General features: G+C 43.5%; 1 protein-coding gene across 1 annotated transcript in view; it reads right to left on the bottom strand.

Annotated features, from left to right (window-relative positions):
• TRPM8 (transient receptor potential cation channel subfamily M member 8) overlaps nucleotides 1-21,092 on the bottom strand; it is a 70,596-nt gene extending 49,504 nt beyond the window's left edge. The window contains 1 exon segment of the mRNA XM_059820052.1: nucleotides 21,011-21,092. The gene's annotated coding sequence lies outside the window, so the exon portion shown is untranslated.
• Between the last annotated feature and the right edge of the window lie 2,114 nt (nucleotides 21,093-23,206).

Below are 23,206 nucleotides of genomic sequence, written 5' to 3'. Positions count from 1 at the left end.
AAAGCAATCATCCTGCCCTTGTGAAGTGCCGACTTTGGTAACAACCAAGACAATGATGCCAGAGAGAGTATTGTCACTAAAAATACTACCTTGCTTAAAACAAAGCAAACGCACACTGCCCCCCACCACATCACTTAAACTGCGTAAGAATGGCAACTGTGCATTGGGAGACGTATTTCCTAGTCACCCAGTATGCAATCCTTATCATTTCGTACTACTGATGATTGGTGTAAAGATGTTTTTAAAGCTGTAATTCAACATAAAAGTTCCACAGGGAGAAATACTTTTTAGTCTGGATCTATGCAACAGGCTTATTGGCAGAGTTTTACTTTACTTGTCGATTTGTTTGATAAGTTAACACCACAAAAGTGACTATGGACTTAACTGTACAGAGAGAAGATTAAAAGGAAATAAGGGCATTAAATAATTCATTCAAAACACTAAAAGATTTCAAGTTTGTCTCACTGCATTTGTAATTAATTGGTAAGAACGAACGTGCTGCAAACTGAAAAAAGTCAGCGAGAGTGCAAAGGAACCCTAAAAACCTTGGACTTATCTGTAAATTTAAGTTTTGAAGAGCTGCATTGATGCCACAGTGTTTAGCTGATATTTGTGACTGAGGTTTATTAACTCCATGAGTATTAGAAATAACACAGCAATCATACATACTTTAAAAGATGTGACACAGCTGCAGTCTACGTAAAAGGCAAATGCAGTTAATTTTCTATCGCATTTCCAACCCATTAAATATATAAGATGCCATTTTTAAAGCACAGACTAGTGCATTAAAGCATACCCTTCTTAAACTAACACATTTTGAGAGTAATAACCATTAGATAAACACCAGAATAACCCTCTAAATATAAGATTATTACTATGACTTCCACAGCACTTGAAAGAGCATATTCCAAGGAAACCTTCAGCCTGGAAGTGACTAATAAAAAAAAGGAAAGTGACAAAAACAACTAGTTCTGCAGAGACTTTAATAAACAGGCTTTTAAAAACTTGTCTGCAACGGAAAAAGCAAGACCAGCTTCCATTTTCAGAAAGGTTTCAGATAAATCTAACCACTATTTGCATTAACATAATTCTAGCAACCGGCTTTATATGAAAGCTTCCAAAAAGAAAAAGATGTTGCCAAACTTCAGATGCACAGCTGCCTTGATTTCAGCATATTGAAAGTCTATACTTTTAATAAGTAGAGAAAAAACACTGCCTAAGCACGTACCAGTGTGGAGCACTTACCAAAGTCTCTAGAATATGCCCCAGCAATCCTACTGAAATCATTACTCAGAGAGGAAGGTTTTGATATACTTCAGCTTGCAAAGCCCCACCTTTTTTAATCCGTGTCATGCTTTCCTTTTAAGGGAGGGCACAGATGAAGAGAGAATGCACAGGAGCAAGCGACAGCAGGATTATTCCCCAATTAATAATGAAGATAGGCATAATTGCAGCAGGGCGCAGGAAATAACCATTGCAGGTTATTTGTAAGAGAACAGCAATGCTTCTGTCCCACCTGCTGCCCATGTACTGCTGAAACTGATAGCAATACTGCAGCTAAATTCATGCAATCGACAGCACTAGTAAAAAGCCAGAAGTATAAGAAAAAGTTTGTGGGAATAAATAAATAGATTTTAATGTATTAAAATATAATGAAACACGGTTCTAAAATTAACACCTATTCATCTAATTTACTACAAGGTCGTTGAAACACTGGTGAGTACAACAGAGGATTTTACAACAACTGGTATTTTCACCCAACAAAAAACTTCCTCTCAATTCCTTCTTTTTTTTTTTGACACCCATTGGTGTAAAGCAATCTGGTTTCCTTCTGCCTTTAACTTAAAGCTTTTCACTTTGGTAAGAGTCATTTCTATTGCTGCGATACTCATAGTGACTCTTCGGAAAGCCAGATTCTTCCCAGTCCCCTCACAGAATCACAGAATCATAAAGGTTGGAAAAGACCTGTAAGATCATCAAGTCCAACCATCAACCCAACCCCACCATGCCCACTAAACCATGTCCCACAGTGCCACGGCCACACGTTCCTTGAACACCTCCAGGGATGGTGACTCCACCACCTCCCTGGGCAGCTTCTTCAAATGCTTCACCACTCTCTCACTAAAGACATTTTTCCTAATATCCAGCCTGAACCTCCCCTGGCGCAACTTGAGGCCATTTCCTCTTGTCCTGTCACTTGTCACTTAGGAGAAGAGACCGACACCCACCTCACTACAACCCCCTTTTCAGGTAGTTGTAGAGAGCGATGAGGTCTCCCCTCAGCCTCCTCTTCTCCAGACTGAACACCCCCAGTTCCCTCAGCCGCTCCTCATCAGACTTGTGCTCCAGACCCCTCACCAGCTTCGTCGCCCTTCTCTGGACACGCTCCAGCACCTCAATGTCCTTCTTGGAGTGAGGGGCCCAAAACTGAACACAGGATTCGAGGTGCAGGCAGAAAGCAGAGCTACCCCCTGTGCTGCTGGAGAACCTTCTACATCCTTCTAATCACCCCCTTTGGATGGATGTCAACACCCCACCAGCTCAAGCACTCCCCCCACAATCATATTTTACTTTGCGCTGCAGTGGATGAGCATGCAAGGAGAAAACGCATCCAGCTCTGGATCCATAAGCAATCCCAGAGCAGCAGAGGGAAAGAACAAAGGCCATACTGCTCAAAAGGCCCAAGACAAAAGAAGTATATATTGTAATTAAAGGTCTGCTGATGAAAACACAACCATTAAAAACAAGCTGAGGTGTTTTGGGTTTGTGTTGATGATCAAAATCTCACAGTGCTGTTTCCTGGTAATCAGGGGTGTCTCTAAACTGTGCAAAAGTGCATTCCGAAGCATGATCCCAGAGCATCCAGACTAAAGAACCTGCTGCCATGCACTGGGCTCCTCCGCTCCCCCAGCTCCAGGCTCTTCTCCCCTTGGAAGCCAAATAGAGGGAATGATGCACATAGGAATCTGTTCCCAGCATGCAGTCAGCAAGCTAGGACATATAACTGGATAACCACCAAAAAAAACCTCAGCAGAAGTACTTCCGTAGCTTTTGCAAGAGCAGGAGTGAGAAGTCTCAGAGTCTCTCCAGTCATGGTGAGGCAGGTACTGCTACTCTGCAAGGACCCGCAGCACGCGGAGGCTAACCAACTCAGCCAAGTCATTCTGCCAAGAGGCACTGGCAGAAGAGGGAACGGAGGTGGACTTTTCCAGCCGACAGCCTGGCCACAGAGCAATCTTTCCTTCCACGATGGAGATGGCTTTAGTTACCTTAAATCTCACATTACCTTGGCATATACACATCTGCATCGGCAGGAGTTTTCACTTAGGAGCTTAAGTTTACACTGCAGCATCTAACGGCTCTGTGTCTGCTATACAATACTGCACACCAGCACTTAATGACTTACAGACAGGCAGCTGCCATGCACTTCATTGCTCCAATTTCTTTCCTTCTTGGCTTGGTTATACAATTGGTTCAACTATGAAGTAAATACCAAATGGACTGAAGAAGCTTAGACATAAAACATTACTAGGACCACAAAATGATAACCACACAAAACTAAGTCTTAACTAAAGCCATAACGCCTGTAATGTCACACACGTCTCTGCACTTCCCCGTCGCGTCAGAGCTATTATCACACAAAGCCTACCTTAAGCTGATAGTAAAAAGCGGTTAAAAGTTTAAACCATTGGAGGTTATTGCAGTTTGCATTTTATTTGCTGTGCGCTGCCAAACTGATGCAAAAAGTTTTCTTTCATTTCCTCACTCAACCCAGACCCAACAATGTAGGATGCAGGTTCACCATCCACGAGAGAAACTTTTCCTATGCCAGGGACCTTTTATTTAAGTCAGGAGGGACCACCATCCTGCTCGCGTCTACCACATGTGTGTTCAGCCCAAAGACATAACTCCTCCAAGTGATCCACTACTCCTAAGAAACACACAGAAACATATCAAAGACTTGCAGCTAATCCTGAGAGGGAGCTAAATCGCTTCTGTACATCTTCTGTCATCATATTTCACAAGAACGGAGTTTTTGGGGCAGACAGTAGCAATATGGTCGTGCATCAACACTACTGAAGTACTGAACGTGAATCTTTATTGAGGTTTATACCTGCATTCAGTCTCGTAGTCACTGCCCTGTGAAACCAGTCTGGCTGATAACGCTCAAGAAGAGAAACTAATGAGTACATAAACAGGGAGCTCAATCACCCAGAAACAGCTGCAGAGTTGGGGAACAAACCCTTCTGCCTCGTTCTATTACGCATAGTAAACCTGGAGAGCAGCCAGATTTTGGGGCCACTTTATGGTTCTCCAGTGTAGCAAATCCCCCCATACCTCAAGTAAGAAACTGGGTGTCCCAAGCATAAGTCAGAGATGCTCTCTGAATGTGTCAGGACATTTTTAGTCTACCTGGGCAAAGATGATCAATATTTCCAAAGACAAGAGCTTCTCCATTGGCAATAATTCACACTTCCCAGCATTCCTGCATTCTTGGTCTGAGAATACACATGCAAGTATTTCAAGCCTACAGTAATTATACCAAGTGATAGCAAATACACTAATATTTACTATATTCCAGCAAAACCAGGTCTGTCTCCAGATTCAGTGAGAATCTGCCAAACTGCACAGAATACGCTGTCTTTCCTAATTCACAGGAAGTATATAACTCCAGCTTTGGACTAAATAGAGGTGAATATTTGTGAACAACAGAAAAGACGTTACCATGGATCCTGGCCAAAGAGCTACGTTTCTCTGACCCATGAAGAGACCTCATCCTCAGGATCAGCATTCAGACCACCAGTGTCGTTACCTATGCAGGAATCAAAATATAGCAAGCACTTGAACTACTAAGAAACGGAAATTCACATAGATATGAAAACGTTTTCCATTGTACTGAGAGCAGAGACTGTAAGGAAGATGTTTCTGCACATGAATAAACCTTATAATCCTTTAAAAAAATGAAAGTATAAAGCAAGAGAGCAGGTTTAAGGCAAATAGTGCCTGAGGAGCTACACGAATCGCTGAACCCTGCAGCCTCCGCTATGCAGAAAGCCAGGTACTATGGGGTTCATTTCAGTGGCTGGCAGTAAAAGGGGCTTTTCATTGGTGAAGGCAGAATTGACAGTGCACCTGTGAAGTTCACCAATATATTAATTGTCTTGTAAAGTTTGTTTGGTGGCATTTTTTGTTTGGTTGGTTTTTGTTTGGTTCGTTTTTTAACTAAGTTAGTCTCACTTCACCACACCAAGTGCAATTTTTACTGCCAAGGAGACTGTTATGAACTGACAGCATTAAAATCACCAACTACTGCCCATGAAATCCTTCTTAGGAATAAGGTTGTTTTAGCTAAGCTTTGAGCCACACATTATTAGCACACTATTTAAAGACACTATCTCACTGGAGGTTTGTATATGGGGTTTCACAGCAAAGCCACCACAGAATTCAATGGCTGAAAGTATTCTTGGGTCATCTGCTGAAACTCACAGAAGAGCCCAAGCAAAACTACAGACGGGTTTTGCAGCACTATTGAAGTAGATCAAATGGGCAAAAAGGTGAAATACTTAGTCTGTTGAGTGCTAATCACCATCCTTCCCTCATCTAAATTCTCCCCGTGGATCACCAGAGAGAACAAAATGCCAAATACTGTCGTAGAACAGCCAGGGTACTTACTAATTACAGAAGCTAAAACAAAGTGTTACATGGAGATTCACAAAGAACATTTCTATCGCAGAAATCCCTCTGGATTTCTTTTGCTTTGCCTACAATCTGTTCACACTGTTCCTGTTTCTGAGCAGGAAACAGACGCTGATGCAGTTGCACACAGAAGCTCATTTACTGTGTACGACCTGCCTTCTGTACCCCCTTTTATTGCTTGCTATAACGACCCACTTTTCCCCTTTTTATCCAAACTGCAGAAACTCACCTTGAGCAGGGGTAACAGCTCGTGTGGCTCCTCGCCCTTTTTATGTTGTGATTTTTGGAGAGGGAGAAAGCAATGAAAATTCTTAAATGTGAACTATGAGATAATACTTTAGCACTTCTCATCCTCAAAAACACCTTGAACGTAATTAGCATGAGCACAACAAACCTGGGGAGAAATAAAGATAACTCTCGGCCATTTCAGCTCCATGCCCTTTGTCTCCCTACCTCACCTGGCTCCTCAAATGTCCAGCTGTTTTTGGCAAAGGTGAGAAGTTCCCTGTTTGCGTCTTTTACCATTTCCCAGCTCTGGCTCAGGAAAACATCTGAAGCTGTCACATGGATAGCAGGTCAATACTCTAGCAACAGGCACCCCGCAAAAGCATTGAAATAAAGCAGAGGAAACTCTTCAAATCAAGCAAAAGGAGAAGGATAGACTTTCCCTCCCATTTTTTTAGCAGAGAGATCTGACTCCTGTTTCTGCTTGTGTGGACCACTGGGATGCACCTACCAGCCACTACAATAAGTCTCTTTCCTTTCAGATAATACAGGCAATTTGTTGGCTTAACTTCTGGGTTATATTAAAGCTCAGTAAAATGAGGAGCTGTGGAAGGTATTCTTCATTGCAAGAAAGGTCAGCAAAACTGTTCAAGCTATATCAGAGTCCTGCCTGAAGCATAGGTGTGATAAGTCCTATTACAGTACAACTTTGGCAACAAAAACACAGACAGAAGAGCTTCTTTGGGGTTTGAGTCTCTAAGGATCTTGGAAAAGCCTAACGAGGACTTCTCTGTGGAGACAACTGCTCAAGAGACATGGTTCTGTGAACAGGTAACACTTTCTGGTTCCTCATTTCTTCCTGTGTTCAGGAAGGCAGGTGCACTGCTGGAGATAAATGAAGTTGCATAAAACATACCTAGGTCCAGTAATTCGTACTCATTTTGAATGGAAAACCTTCTAGAATGGCTTATTTCCGGCTGGCTGCTCAAGTCACAAGGATTTAATATTAATTACTGAAAGCAATTTTGGGGTTTTTAGCTATTTGCCTTTCCAAGGTATGTAACAGAATATTCTATGAAGTCTATAATAACACACTAAACGGCACACTGAAGAGAACATAGCCTAGTGCGAAATGGCAGTATTGTGGCAATTACAGACATTTGAACCATTCAAAAAGGGATTATTGACAGTGTCCAAATCTGTTAGGAGGCACCTCTTATTAGTCTGAGCATCCAGCTAGTCTCAAAGAGAACAGTCTCCTAGACAAATGTAAGCAAAGATACAGAGACCTAGTGTTATGGGACCTTGACAGCTGGCTTATGACAGAGCAGAAAGCTGTGGTCTTATCCTCTCTTATTACCTATCCTGCTGTTTCACAAGCATTTAAAATCCTTTTTAACAATTTAGATTCCTAAATGCAGACACTTGCATTTACTTTAAGTGTGAGAGTGCATTGCATTTGGAGAACAACGGGTGAAATCATTCTGATATGCATGTTAGCCCAGAAAGCTTTAAAAGTGCATTTTGGTGTGAAATATTAATAGGTATGAACAGAATACTGTCAGATTCTTTCTGTAAAAGCCTTAAAAATAAAAGAAATCCACCAAAAATAATTATGTAATTTTCAGCTTATGAATGTTCAGAGCGACTAGCAATTGTGCACCTCAGGCTTTTATGCACTTAATTTGATGGAAATGTTCTGAGAAAGTGTTCATCAAGCTTCAAAAATGAGGGGAGAATGGAGAAGAGGAGAGGAGAGGACGGAGAAGAGGAGAGGACACTTTAGATCAGCTAAAAAAACCAAACCAACAAAAAATCCCCAAGCAAGCCCCTAGCCTCAAACACACTAGTCAGCTGAAGACTCATTCCCACCAGTTTCAACGCAGGAGGCTCACAAGCTTGCTACAGCTACATGAGTTTCTTTGAATTTAACTAGGATCAAAATAAAAACATGCATTAATCCAGAATAACACAGTTGATGACTATGGCAGGGAAGTCTACTGCATTTACACAGCAGCTCTTTAAGATACAGACTCAGCAATGAAAGCTTTCAAAACGGAAACACAAAAAATTGAAAGTAGTAATAAATTCCCTTCACATTTGCATCAAAACTAAATCAAAACCACCTTCTTCGAATGGAAGCACACATACTTCAATAAGAAAGTATATTTGAATATACCCAGAATGTATAAGGTTAATTCATTCTTCAGTCAATTCATTCAAGTTAATTCATTCTTTTAAGGCTCATTGTAACATTTTTGCAAGATTCAGAAAATGATCCTTAGTAATAACTGATGTCACTCACTGTTGTAAAGTTCATAACCCACACTAAACAATGTAGTTTTCTATTTTGAGGGGGTTTAGGCATAATATTCATATGCCTATTTTGCATGCAGTGAGATCGTATACATAAATCAAAGCTATATGGCACAAAGACAAGTGGTAACACTGGAGAAAAAGCTTTCACAGGTTTTAATTTCATCAAAAGGAACTGCTCCAGTGAAGAAGTACATCTGTTTTTACGGAGACATATTACTAAAATATGCTGTCAAATTCAACTAATCACATTCAGTCAAAATGAACGTACACTTGCAACTATTTCAGTCTCCATTCTCTGGAAACTGGATGTAACATGCAAACCTTGTACATCTATTCAGATTTCACAGCACTATGCAGATAATAGTGCGCGTCAGCAGCAGGCATTTGATTATCCCCCATATAAAAGGTACACTTAATCAAATATCCAAATACAGGATCTTGGGTAAAATGCCTTTAATCCATGGAAATCACAGAATCAGAGTCAAATAAGTGGGAAGGTACCTCTAGATGTCCAGGTAAATCAGAACTGAACTACACATGGCTCAATACCTCAAAGAACATAAATCCCACAACCCCTCAAGACCCTTTTTTCTAGTGTTTGACCACTCTCAGGCTGATTTTTTTTGCCTACTATCTACTTGCAATTTCCTTTGTTCCAGCTGAGAAGTCTGGATCCATTTTCTCTACACCCTCCCGTGTTAGGCAGTTGCAGATACCATGGTTGGAAATACAGGTCATCCAAAGTGATAAATTTAGGGTGCCCAACTTTGTGAGAACTGCACTTCTGGCAGCAGATACTGGACTATTGCTCTAACAGCACAGAACAGATGTGGGCACAGACTAAATTCACTTACCACTCTGAAGCGCCTGTTGGAAATATCCTGGGTGCAAATGCAGCTGTTGTAAAAGAGTAGAACTGTCAAAGGCACTGGTATTTCTTATTCATTTTTCCTCAATTCAGCCGCTGTCTGGAGGAACCCTAGGAACTGTAGGGAGGAACCCTAAATTGCATCCTTCACAAGCCCTTCTGTAAAATAACACAATTCCGTGGTACATTTTGTGGGAAGCTGTAACTTGCCCCAAGATGCTCTAAGATTCCAATAATCAGAGAGACAACTTGAGCAAGAAGCTGGATTTATAGTTAACCTGAGGCTAATACGCATAGGAGAGAGAGAACAACATGAGGCTTTCTGAGACAGAGAAACCAATTTCTTAGATGCTGGCAGGCACCTGGTTAAGGCTGTCCATGTAACCACAGACAGCAGCCACCTCTGCATTGCAACGGCCTGACCACAGCATTGCACACTCCGCCTGTCCCATTTCATCGAACCGTTTAGGTTGGAAAGATCATCTAAGAGAATACCTTTAAAATCATCAACTCCAACCGTAAACCTAACCCTGCTAAGTCCACCACTAAACCACGTCCATGAGCACCTCATCCACAGGTCTTTTAAATACCTCCAGGGATGGTGACTCCACCACCTCCCTGGGCAGCCTGTTCCAGTGTCTGACAACCCTTCCAGTGAAGAAATTTTTCCTAATATCCAGTCTAAACCTCCCCTGGCGCAACTTGAGGCCATTTCCTCTTGTCCTGTCACTTGGGAGAAGAGACCAACACCCACCTCACCACAACCCCCTTTCAGGTAGTTGTAGAGAGCGATGAGGTCTCCCCTCAGCCTCCTCTTCTCCAGACTGAACAACCCCAGCTCCCTCAGCCGCTCCTCAGCAGACTTGTGCTCCAGACCCCTCACCAGCTCCGTTGCCCTTCTCCGGACATGCTCCAGCACCTCAATGTCCTTCTTGGAGTGAGGGGCCCAAAACTGAACACAGCATTTGAGGTGCGGCCTCACCAGCGCCGAGTACAGGGGCACGATCCCTTCCCTGCTCCTGCTGGCCACACTGTTTCTGATCCAGGCCAGGATGCCGTTGGCCTTCGTGGCCACCTGGGCACACTGCTGGCTCATATTCAGCCAGCTCTCAATCAACATCCCCAGGTCCTTTTCTCCAGGCAGCTTTCCAGCCACTTGTCCCCAAGCCTGTAGCGTTGCATGGGGTTGTTGTGACCCAAGTGCAGGACCCGGGACTTGGTCTTCTTGAACGTCATACAATTGGCCTCGGCCCATCGATCCAGCCTGTCCAGATCCCTCTGTAGAGCCTTCTTACCCTCAAGCAGATTTCCTTACAGACCTCTCCATGACACTTCCCAGTATGTAGCCCAAGTACACGCAGTAAACACACGTCTTTTAAGGTACTCTATAGTGACAAGAGCGCATTGTGTGTTGACACCTCACTTGCCAGTGGCTCTATTTACAACGTGGTGACTCCTGAGCACACCTGATGAATGAAAAAAAAATCACATGAACTCCTGGCTCATCAGCCTGCCAAGCCCTGCATGTTTCACAAGCAAAACTAGGAAAGGGATGACTTGACAAACCACCCTTCACTCTTGCTTTGGGTTAGTCAGCTCCTGTTTTAGCAAGCACTGTACCTGGTATCTACAGTGGCCTTTTGTTTATGGAATTGGACTTCAGAGCTACAAGCATCTCAAATCAGCTGTGTCATTCACCCCAGATCACTCCAAACAACTTGTTTTCTAAAAACAATGTAGTGCTGAGATGCCAAGGACACCTTTATGTTTTGCAATAGAAAAGCTGGATTCAATCAAACTTGCTGAAGTAAGAAGTAATGAAAAAGTAGGTGGGAGGGAATGCAGGGAAGACAAACAGAATACAACAACCCTTGCCAAGTCCACAGAAAAAAAAATAATAGCCACACTCCAGACTTGAGGTGGGAAAACCTCACTGAATTATCCAATTTAAGTTGTCTTCACAGAGAAGATCTAACTCCTCGAGCCCTCCAAATGCATTACTTAGTATTTTCTTCTCAGCACAGCTGCTGCTGGAAAGTTAGTTTGAAAAAAGTAGGAGGATGGGAGGAAGCTGCTTCCAAGAAATTTAGCTCAGGTCAAAATCAGCAAGAACTGCCGACCAAGATGGGAATGTTCAGAAAAGTTTTGAGCTAAAAAGAGTCTTAAAATAAGAAACACTAAAGGCAACATTAATAGACAGAGCTAGCAGCTCTGACAAGAATTTCAGCACACAGGGAGAGGCAAGGAGGAAGAGATACAGTCAATGGAAAAAAATCCCCCGGAGGCTGAGGTCAGACTGATTAAGACACTGTTTCAGTCAATATCCGCTGAAAACCATAGTTGAAAGCAAACAAACACTAAATATACTTTTTGAGTCTTACAAGGAAAAGACTCTCATGGAAAATGTATGAAGAAGCTTCCAAGTAATTATAGATTAGCAAAGGTATATTTCTCTCATTGACCATTATTTTAATTATTCATCAGCTGTGGCTGTCAAGCCTATGTGCTTAAAAACACTAAGCAGTCTGTTCTTTATAGAGGTAGCTTATAAATTTGAGTTTATGTCCATCATGCAGCATTATAATGAAAGATAAGCATTTTAGGGTAATCCATGAATTTGATCCACTCACTTATACATTTCATTGTTTTCCAAAGATCATAAGGAGATTGGTGTCTGGGGAGGTGGGTGGCTTTGACAAACTTTAAGGGGAACAGCAGCATAAGTCTAAGGTCAGGCACAACGGTGAAGTGCATTACTTGTCTGTAGTTACACTTCTGGAGAGCTGCTTCTGTAGATGGTGCTGCTTCTGAGACATCCCCTGGCCTTCACATGCAAGAGTGGAGAAGAATATAAAGCATCACTCCACCAAAAGCAGTTTCTAGCTGCAGTCACAACCAGCAGCAAAAAGGGGACCAGAAACAACCCCTCTTACTCCCCCTAGTCTGAACAGATACCACCGATTCTGACAATAAATGACTCTCTAGAACACACTGGTATAGCACACAGAGTACACATTTCTGTTAGGGTTTGGAATTTCTCCAAGTCTGGTCACACCTGCCTTTCTTCCAGTATGCCTTTAGCAAGTCAGCAGTAGAAAGCATTCACTCATTCTTTCTCCAATATGCTATATGCACAAGCTTAAAGATGACTCAGAGTCCCAGGACTGGAAGTTTCCTATTAAGGACAGCAAGTAAGTTTAAGCGTGCTATAGTTTGATGCTATATTTATTCCGTGCTATATCTGTCTTGGTCCATCAGTAACCTGCAGTGAAGCTAGGAACAGGTCTCCGACTTCTGTGCTCAACCTTGGTCCCAGCTGGAAGCATTCCCTGAAGAAAGAAGTTTCACAATACAGCGACAATACTGAAGAAGATATCACCTTAGGGAGATCAAGAGGGCTGAAAAAAGGCAAATATCTCCACAGTTTAAAAAAACCCACAGCCACTTGTCAGCTACGTTCTTGGGGGCAATGTAGTTCCCTTCGATGCTCTCCTGATGTTTCTTGTCATCGTAATTACTTCTACAACTAGAACAGACTTTAACAGAAAAGGTTCACCACCCTCAAACCTGAAAAGGAGCCAAATGTGCCTTCAAGCCAAGGATCTGGGCCACCTGACTGGCTACAGAGCTCTGGGGGCAGCAGTCAGGGCCATGGGGACCCAGGCGGTGTTCTTCTCAGTCCTGCTGGTAAGGAGAAAGGGCAGGAGGAGGGGGGCACTGATATGCTGGTCAACAATTGGTTGCAGACATGGTGTTGGCTGGTGTTGGTTTTGGTTTCTGTGACCACCGGACACCATCTTCAGATCAGCTTCTGCATGGGAGGGATGGGATCCACCACTAAGTGGGGCAATAGTATTTTTGCCAGTAGGGTGGTGGAATTGGTAAAGAGGGCTTTAAACTAGGAATGAACAGGGAGGGAGAGAATTATCAGCAGCCCTGTGAAGGAGTGACGGACAGGGTTGATGAGCAAAGGCAAAAAAAAACCCCAAACAAAACAATTTTAAAGAACGAGCAAACCTGGTCAGTCACACCAAATGATGAGGGCACGTGAGAGTGTGAGAATGTTTAGTCCAGTGAGGTTATCTGGTTGGGGAGCCTGTCAACTGGGAAACCAAGTTGGAAACCAAGGGGAAAACGGGGAAACCTGAAACAAAATATACAGACACAGACCTGGCAAAACCACCATGGAGTCAAGGACAAGAACAAACCTCACCAGTCCCGCTAATTGATGGGCTGGCAAGAAACCACAGGCACCACTTCCAGCAAGATCAGCATGAGGCAGGAACAACGCGTGTCCCAAAAAACAGCTACTGGGGAGGACCTGTGTGAGTGAGGAGAGTCAGAAAACTGGTGGAGACGAACAGGCTATGAATAAAAACAAAACATGGGGGAAAAGTTTGCTGGGATTAACCCCCCTGCTTGCAATACCAAGCATCAAGACCTTTAGGTCTGTCCTTGGTCTGCTTGAGGGCAGATTTGGCCTATCAGTAAGTAAGCCGTTTGATTTAGTTAGCTTCCAGGCCATTAAAACCTACAGTAAGTCTGCAAACTAAAAAAATACTTTAAAATGTAGGTAGGACAAGGCCGACGTTCTCTGGGCTCTTTAAGCCAGAGAGATATTTTAAATGGGCGTTTACAGAATTCTGCAGAAATCACTGTGCTTACTAACACATAGCAAATATCAAGAACTGCAAAATTACATAATATGGGTTCTGGACTAATGTTAGACAAGTATTTCTGAAGAATAGTAAGAGTATTAAAATGGACCCTTTTTACAATTGCAAATCTTTCAAAGATTGCTAAATTTTCCAAGGCTCAACAGATTCCTGCCATTACACCCAGGCATCTCACCCTCCCATTGCCCTGTGGACGCTTAAGGCCAAATCTGTTCTTCGGCTGTTTCACTGCAGTTACCACCAAACACCCCGGCTTTGTGATTCTCACCCCCATTATACAAAGTTTGAACAGTCCAGTTCTACATTGATTAAAGCCTGAGGACCTCAAAATGGTTGTGGAGTCTTTGTCTGGTTCATGCCAAGAGCTGCGTGCTGTGAAAACTTTTTAAAGACAAAGCACGCAACTGGGCATTATAGATTATTTGGGAAAGCCTAGGTCAGGTAGCCATTCCACACAGATCTCATGGTGAACAGAGCTTTATAGCAACCCTCCACAAAATGCTGAATTAAGGACAAAACATCCTGATCTATGTTGCATAGATAACAATAATCTGAGCACAGAAAACAGCAGGATGGCTCCATTTATTCAACCTCCAAAGGTAACTGGGAGTATCACAAAATCTGCTAGCTGTATCAAAGTGCAGCAACCACCCAATCTGTCACTGGAGTGTCCTGATCCACCAAGGCACCAACAAGCCTAGCAGTCTCTACTGAAACTTACTCATACCTGCTACAGGACAAAGGTGATCACCAATAAGCAAAACCTTCTGTCCAGTCTCAAAATGGAGAATCTGCAAATGAGTGAAGAACCACCCAGCTGCGGCAGTGAATGTCTATCACCTTCTTTTCCTCCTCCCCTCCATTTATCTACTTGCTTGCCACCAATGCTGTGGGCTCTAAGGGGAAGGGAGTAATTGTGCTAGTTCCTCGTTCCTCCCTGTTCGCAAAGTGGCATCTTGCAGCAGATGTTAAGATGGCGTCAAGTCAAACATAGCCCTGAATCAAACTCTTGTGCGTATGAACTCTTATACTTCTCTAAGTGAGCAGGGCTAAGTCTTGGAGCGAGCAATAATAGCAGTAATTTTTCAAAGATTTGCAAGCCTTCAAGCTATTGGCACTGGTAACATTTTTTGGTCTCAGGAGACACACCCCAGAGACATGGCCCCGAATTTGATGAGCGACTGCAATTATTGGTAATTAATAGGCCTTTAGGAATCATAGAAAAAGAAAGGCTGCAAGTACACCGGCAGACAAGGATCACTGAAACATTCCATACAGAGCCGTAGAAGGAAGTGAGAAGGGTAAGAAATACCGTTAAAAAAGATATTAAAGACGACTTCAAATACCTAGATTATAAATGCATATACCATCTGCTAGCAATTTTTTGCATCTCAAAAAGAGTCTCAATCAAGTCAGCATCATTCAGCTTTTCACACTGCAAGTGGCAATATTAGAAAGATCCGTTCGAAACTTTCACAGCATCTTCAACTCTGCAGCTTCTCCAGCCTACCAGATGGCTGAAACCACAAAAATAAAGCATGTGTTTGGAGCTGCCGCTCCTTAATTTGTGAGAGAATACATTCTTGATCAATTGAAAAAATAATGAAAACATTTACGACTTCCAGCTTCTCTGAAACTGCACAGAAAGGTTTTTCACTCTAACAACTTGTATTAGCTAGCCTGGAATCTGCAACCAGCAACATTTAAAAAGTAATTTGAAACTGAAAGAGTACTTTTGGGGAAAGTGTCTCAAATGTCAGACAGATCTATTAAAACAGCTCTTGACAGACTAATCTATAAGCCCTTCTTTTTTAGTGTGATATTTGTATCGATTTTTAAAATAGCAATCCCATTACTACACATTAACAGCATGGATAAGCATCTCTCTGAGTGTATTTAGTATTACAACAGGACGAAGAGAGAACATGAGGGCAGTAATTTTCCATCACATAGAAGGCGAGGTTAAATGGCAAAAGGACCAGCTTAACACTTGGTATCTGAAAATCAAGTCCATCTCTAAAGCAAGTTTTCAGCAGCTGTACTGACCTTTTTTGTTATCCAGATCCACTCCATACATGCTACTCTGCTCCCATCCCAGCAGTCAGCTCCAATGTCCCTCTTACGTGCTGTACTGCCTCTCCCGCTGTCAGTCATGGAAATTCCCCTTCTAACATGTCCAACTGTCACGGTTTTGGGGGCAATGGAGAAAAACCAGGACCAAGTGTATGTATACATGGGGCTGAATCAGCATGAAGGTAGGAAGAGAGACATCCTGGCAGAAGAGAAATAAGAGAGGCAGGCATTTCTCTTTGCAGGAGTTTGGATTTCCAGGGCCAGAAAGACCGGTTCCTCCTCTCACAGAGCCCATATAAGCTGCTCTACAGACTTGTCCCAGTCATCAGAACTGTAAGGCTGACCAGATTCCCAGCAGCACCATTATTACAGCCCAAATAAATGTATGCTGTTGCATTAAATCCTGCCGTTCTCTAACCCAGAGGTTTTTTTGAGCTCAGCAGGCTTGTGCATGCATTAGCCTCACAGTAGATCCACACTTGTCTCCACCAGTTGCCAAAGTTGTGTGAGGACAAGTTACCTTACTCAGCCTGCATTCCAGAGATTTTTTGTGTGATATGACCTGTCATGTGGACAATTGGCAAAATCAGTCCAATTAATATGACAAAATTGAAGAACTCAACCTTTGAGGTTCTAGTGCAGAAACATTCGCCTAAGTTCTGCAACAGAAAAAAGATCAAGCATGCCAATGAAAACTATCCAAGGCAGCTCAGTTACCACTCTCACCCCAGAAAGTCACTTCAGTTACTAATTATTCTTCTCTAATCAAGTAAGAAAACACGTGAGTCCACTACAGCCTCCATCTGAGTGCTCCCTCCTCCCTATACTTTTACAGCCTTGTACAAACCTGAGGCATAAGCAAGGGAGCTGCATAAGTGACAGTGACATATTAGCAACATTAGGAGAGTGCTTAAGGTTTCATGGGACTAGACTCCAATGTCGAAGAAGATTCAGTAGACCAAACAAGAGCTGCTAGTCAGAACTGCACTTCAAATACAACTTCCATCTGAATGCTGTCAGATGGCAAGAAAGAGATACTGCTACCAGAAATATGCATGGCTAGGGTGGATAAGCTACCAAAATTTCAAGGTTCCCCTCTCAAAAACCAGTGTTCAAGTTATGTCATCACTCATACAGGCTATCCCCAATACACATGCATCTAGAGCCCATTTTCAAACGAGGCTTTATAACTATAGTTTGGATGATCTTAAAAAACAACTCGCAGACTTACAGGTGTTCCTGGATATCAGCACATCAGACAACAGGAGGATGTTCAGAGGGGCACAACACATCTTAAACTCATTCAAGTCTTTGGCCTTTTCAACCTCCAGAAACGTGCCATACCAGAATCACATGCAGAACACGAACCTGCAATCCACTACCATCTTTTATTGTGCACCATCTTAATGGGGAGGTGCAGTCATGGGCTATTATCCGTTTGGACTGATAAACTATTGGATGGAAGGGATTATCTAGGTACAAAAAGAGAGACAGCTGATGACAGTTTCCGCATGACATCTGTTTCCAACTCAGTCACCTTGAACGGTCGTGGTCTCACAAGCAAACGGCAAACGACAACTATAAGAAGGATCTGAACGGCATCAAGAAGCAGTTTAATGAAGTCCTTTTGATGGACTTTTCAAAAACAAAGAACAGCCTAGCAAAAGTGTAAGGAGCAGGCCTGAAAGAATAGGGAAAAAAGTGCAATCTGCCAGACTGCACGGGATTTCCTCTATAGAAAGGTGACTACTGAGAGATGGACAACCTGGCAATCATGGAGATCTACAGGAGGCTTCTAGCAGACACTTCTGCAGAGAAAGTCCATGGAGGTCTGTAGAGGAGGAATGCTGCTTTATCCAAGCAATTGCGTGACAAGATTGCCTCTGAAACATGAAAACAGAAGACAACTCAACCCCTTCGGGTAGGCAGAAAGCTGCTGTTTTCCTACTTTTGCTATAGATGACACAGAGGCAACAGTCCACTACAGGCTTACAAAAAGAAGAAATACTTGCTCCAAAGGGGTTTCCATGAAAAGCGTTCCCTCCTCTTGTCAGAAGATGCCACAGTACCATGCAGTTTACGTTTGTATGTGCACAACTGGATACAAGGGGGGATTACAAGGTGGAAAACATGGAGAAGCAGCTAGACTGGCTATAGAGAAGACTACCCAGTACATCCAAAGCCAAGCATGTCTCCGGACATGAGAAAATGAAATTAAAGACTTGAACAATGCCTGAAGCTAGTCTACAGTAATTTGCTGTTCATGTCAACAAGTCTTAAACTTCCTAGAGCAAGAAAGGACATACATTCACAGTGCTAATTAAAAAACCTCATATTCTAAGTGCCTCAAAGTCTCTTACTTCAAGAGAGAAAGGTGCCTGCTGACCACATGCTGTTAACAGCAGCACTGCCCTGAACCCTGTAAGACTAGAGATTCATTTGTAGGACCAAGAGTTTCTCCCATCTGCCTACTTTTCCCCTTTGCTGGTAATACAGGAATAACCCTAAAGACTGGAGCTCAAGAAACCTCAGCTGTATAAAACTTGTGGCAACATGGCTGAACCTGAGACAGGTCAGGTGCCATAACTTTGGATGCAAAAGAATTGAGCTAGAGATCCACGGTAGGACTGCCTGGATTATTCTTTGGTTTGAATATGGAATTAATCTAAAACATCTGAAGAGATTTTAAGTCAGAAAAATTAGATATTACCAAAGTATGATCTAGAATTTCCACCTGATCAACTGGAGGAGACAGGGTAAGTTGGAATAGAAAGAAGGGTTGCAGCGAAGTCTCTCTCCTGACTCGCAGAGGGGGTTACCACCTCTCCAACCCCAGCATTCTGAGTAATAACAAACTCCACAGCCTTCTCAGTCTCTCCAAAACATCTTGTGGTGTTGGAAACCCAGGTGGATGCCTCTGAAGCCCCCGGCCTTCCCTCCTGAAGCTTTCCCACCCCATGGGAAGGAAGCCCCATGTCTGCCCCCTCTGTGCTTTGGGAGTTCCTCTCCCACACGTGCTCCATGGCTCCATCCTGGAGAGCCACACCACCTCTGCAGGGGGCTGAGACAGGATGGCCTTCCTCCCTGGTGTCTAAACGAAAACAGTAAATGGTACCACACGGAGCCACAAAACACGCAGACAGACTCGGTGGCTCCATGGCACAGACTGGGAGGTGGGAATACACCTTGGGGGCCTGCATAAGTGCAGCAGAAGAGGGGCTGGGAAGAGAAACGCCAGCTCCCAGGTACATGCAAGCCATGTGCAGCAACTGCGTCAAGGAGAGGGTTGCCTGCCTTTTTTAGGTACTACCTAAAGTGCAGGATACCGTGAAAGCCCAGAGCTGCTAAATCAGAAGATTCCTCTCAGTAGGAAAGATGTCTTGGCTCTGCTTTCACGTGACAAATCTGAATTCAAGGCCAGCTGCCCTGGTATGGGACCATAAAGGTTCAGAACAACACGCAGAAAAATTCTCCGCTCCTCGGGCTCCCAAGTATGGCCTGTAGGACTTCACACCACCTGGAAATAAGAGCAGATGATTCGTAGGGTGCACCACAGCCATGCAGTTTGGAGCTCACATCTCACAACAGCGGGCACGCAAGCTCGCCAGCCAGGCACGGAGCAGAATAGCTGTGCTGCAGCAGGACCGGGCCACCCAGAGGCAGCATGCTGCACATACGCCTTTCCACCACCAATTACACGGACTGCAAGTCAACATTTTACCCCCAGGATGAAAAAAGCTGCCGTTCCCTATGTGCTTTCCCAGCTGAGCATGGAGCACCAAACTGTGCAAGTACCAGGAAGGCACCTAAGGAGGTAGTATTGTCCACTGGGCTTCAGCCACTCCCGCTCCTACAAGCCTGCTGCCTTCCAGGCACTCCTCTTTCCTACATACAGTTCCCTCCCTTTCCCCTCAGATGACCTCTGCTCATGTCCTGCAATTGTTTTTTCGAAGTCCCCTCTTACAGAACTGGAAAAGAGTAACAAGGATGGACCTAATTGCTGCTTCAGCTACTCTTGGGTGGCAAATACCCTTGAATATCAAGCTGGAGACAGACAGCATCACACACGCACATCCTGCCTTGCACGGCTCCAGCACCTCCCACCTTGTTCCTGCACAGGTTAGCAACCAGTGATACTAGCTCTGCGGAACGCGGCTGGAGCAATCACCTCAGAGCCTGCACCAGGTCTGACTGGGACAGAGTTCATTTTCTTCATAGCAGCCCGTATGCTGCTGTCTTTTAATTTTGTGACTGTAACAGCGTTGACAACGCACCGGCGTTTTCGGTATTGCTGAGCAGTGCTTGCACAGCATCAAGGCTTTCTCTTTTTCCAACGCTGCCCCCACCATGAGTAGGTTGGACAAGCACAAGAAACTGGGAGGAGATGCAACCAGTACAACTGCCCTGAACTGACCAAAGGGATAGTCCACGCCACGTAGCATCATGCTCAGCCAAGAAAAAGAAGGGGAATCTTTTGCTCTTCTTATTTTGTTTCCCATTCTGCTTGGCGGGAGAGGGAGTGAGCATGTGTCTGTGTGGTGCTTAGATGCCTACTGGGGTTAAGCCACCAGAGCGCCTCACTGGGCTCCCAGGTCTTCCATCCTCTCTGAAGATGCTACCTAGCATCTAAGTGCACATCAGCCCAAATCAGTGGTGTTACGCGGCATGTGCTGGTTGCAAGGGGAAGAGCCATGACCTTCTTCAGAATTTGAAGTGCAGAGACCTACTGATAGAGCTCAGAAATGCCCGGAGATTTTTCAGCTAATCTTTCCATTAAGGCCCTGTTACATAAAACCCAAAAACTTAGGGTCAGAAGAATATCAATTTGCTTTCTAAATGGATTCTGTGCCCTTAAGGCTACAGAACATAATGGAAAAAAAGAAGAAACTCTCAAACAGGTCATGTACTAGAAAGGTGATAAAAACCACACCATTAAAGCAGAGATTTAAAGGCAGTTATATTATTCTACAGATCTGATTCTGCTATGAAATATCTGAGGCCGTTACGGAAGTTCAGATTAGCCCTTCCAACTCCATCAAAGAAGATGATTTGCACAAGCTGTGCCAAGAAGAGTGAAGAATTAGAAAAATAAAAAAAAAGAAAAAGAAAAAAAGGAGGAAGAACATTCCACTGTTTTCACAATTATACTTACAGAGCCATAGGAAAGAAGTGGAGCAGCCAAATGATGCCCAGGAAACGTCTTGCTGTACAAGCTCAGTGCCGTGCAGAACCCAGGGCTGCTGTCTTTTAGAAGACACCTCTCGTATCCATTATTTGGGTTCGCCACACGTCTCCCAAGCCTGGAAAGAGGAAAACAGAATGGAAAAGGGAGCTGTCCCATCCCATATGACATATCCGTTAAGAGTCTGAGCTGCTTTCTGCCAAGCATTTCCAGCAGAGGCTATCCAGCAATACATTGAATATCCTGCAGGTACAGCAAGACTTGTGAACAAAACACCTTTTCCTGCCCCCCGCCTCGTTACTTCACCCGTGTTCCCACACTGCTTACAGCCCTGCTGGAGTCTTCTCCAGCCCCTGAGGCGCCCCACATCTGCTCTTAGAACCTTATGGCCAACAGGATACACCGGAGAAAGAAACAGCACCAACGTAAAGTAAAAGGTATAAAAGGCTTCTGAAAGGAGTGGTTGGGTGTCATAAATGAGACAGAGGTAAGCTGGGACAAAGAGCTATCTTATTCGGGTAAAACCGTTTCAGTAAGTCTTGAAGCTATTTCGCAACAGAGCAGTGCTAACAAAAGCAAGTTGCAGTTTGTCCTTGCTGCTTCCACACCAACCGCTTTCATGACTGAGAGCCAAAACTGTTTTCAAACATCAATATTTAAACCCCATACAATTCTTTCAACCTTGTAAACCAACATGCAGAGAAAAATAAGGTTTTGATGCCCTTTTTTAAAACAGGAATCACTTTTCTAAACACCATTTTGACTCCCAAGATTCAGCCTCCTTTCTGCCACTAGATGTCCCAGAAGTAAGAGGAGAGCCCAGATGGGGAGCAGTGGGAGCGTGCGTGCTCAAACCTTACCTACAGCCATAATAACCACGCAGGGAAACATAGAATCATAGAATCATCTAGGTTGGAAAAGACTTTTAAGATCATCAAGTCCAACCGTAAAACACGCTGCTGTGTTTGCATTACTTGAATAATCAGCGGCTCAGACGCTGCAGTAACGGTATGGATATAGAATAGGTGACGCGAAATTCTTGCTCTGGAAAACCTCCCAGACATACTGCTGGAGGTTGTCAAACATGTAGCAAACTCCAACCAGCAGCATCCCTTAAAAACACAGCCTGTTGTGGGGTTTGGTTGGTTGGTTGTTGGTTTGGGCGGTTTTTTGTTTGTTTTTAAAAAGCCCTGTATCTGCACTGAATGCAATGCATATATACTTTTAAGAAGCTATTCTACAGGAACATCAGAACTGCTGAGCAGTACGCTAATTGTAATTTGGATTTTCAGGCGAGCTGCTTTGTACTCCGAGTCATTATTTAGCTCAGTAAAAGCTTCCTCAAATTTTGGGAAATACAACAAAACAAGAAATATGCGAAGATTCTTGCCATATTGATATATTCATTTGACATTCATTTTGGTGGTGTAATATTAGATATTAATCCCATATTCAGGTTGTTTCTACTCTTCCATTATGTAAGTTTTAAATATAATACAATTCTAGCAGGGAAGCATTATAATGAAGGTACTTCCCCCGTAGGAACACTGTACCTTGTTGATGTTTGCTTTAACGTTAAAATAAATTGTCAGGGGCTAGAACTGTAAGGTATCATTTAAAAAGCTATTTATTAGAGCTAACAATTATCTATACTATTCTCTCCTTATAGTGTATGGGAACTGCAGGTGGTGGAGCATCAAACAGGCCTCCCAGCAACGTGCGGAATGCTGAGCAGACCCCATCCATAGAAGATATGCTCCCATTGCAGTTATTCGAGGTTGTATAAGATTTTCTTACAGGAAAACAACTCTATTCATCGTTTTGACAATCAGACAGAAATGACAGTCGCACCAGAACTTCTTGCTGCACTGTGAGATAAAGGCAAGGCCAGGCAGATGGTATTGTCACCAATACTGGGTAGCAGCTGCCCGCAGGCTCCTCTCTTACAAGGAGGTGGCAATTACAATACGGCCAAGGGATCTGCAGGGCACAACATAGGCTTGAAGACCACGCTGTATGTGCAGCATAGCGCAGCACAGGCCTGGGCTGATGCAGGTTAAATATTACGTGGATCGCTAGCTCCTCCATGTCTTCAGGTTGGGATTGCCGCAGAAAGTCTGTTCAAAAGACACAAAACAAGCTAAGAGCGAAGAAAACGACCCTTCT

Source organism: Gavia stellata, chromosome 8 (assembly GCF_030936135.1).
Source record: "Gavia stellata isolate bGavSte3 chromosome 8, bGavSte3.hap2, whole genome shotgun sequence".
Taxonomy (NCBI): Eukaryota; Metazoa; Chordata; class Aves; order Gaviiformes; family Gaviidae; genus Gavia; species Gavia stellata.
The sequence above is the reverse complement of the archived record's forward strand: the minus strand, read 5'-3'. Positions and strand labels throughout refer to the sequence as shown.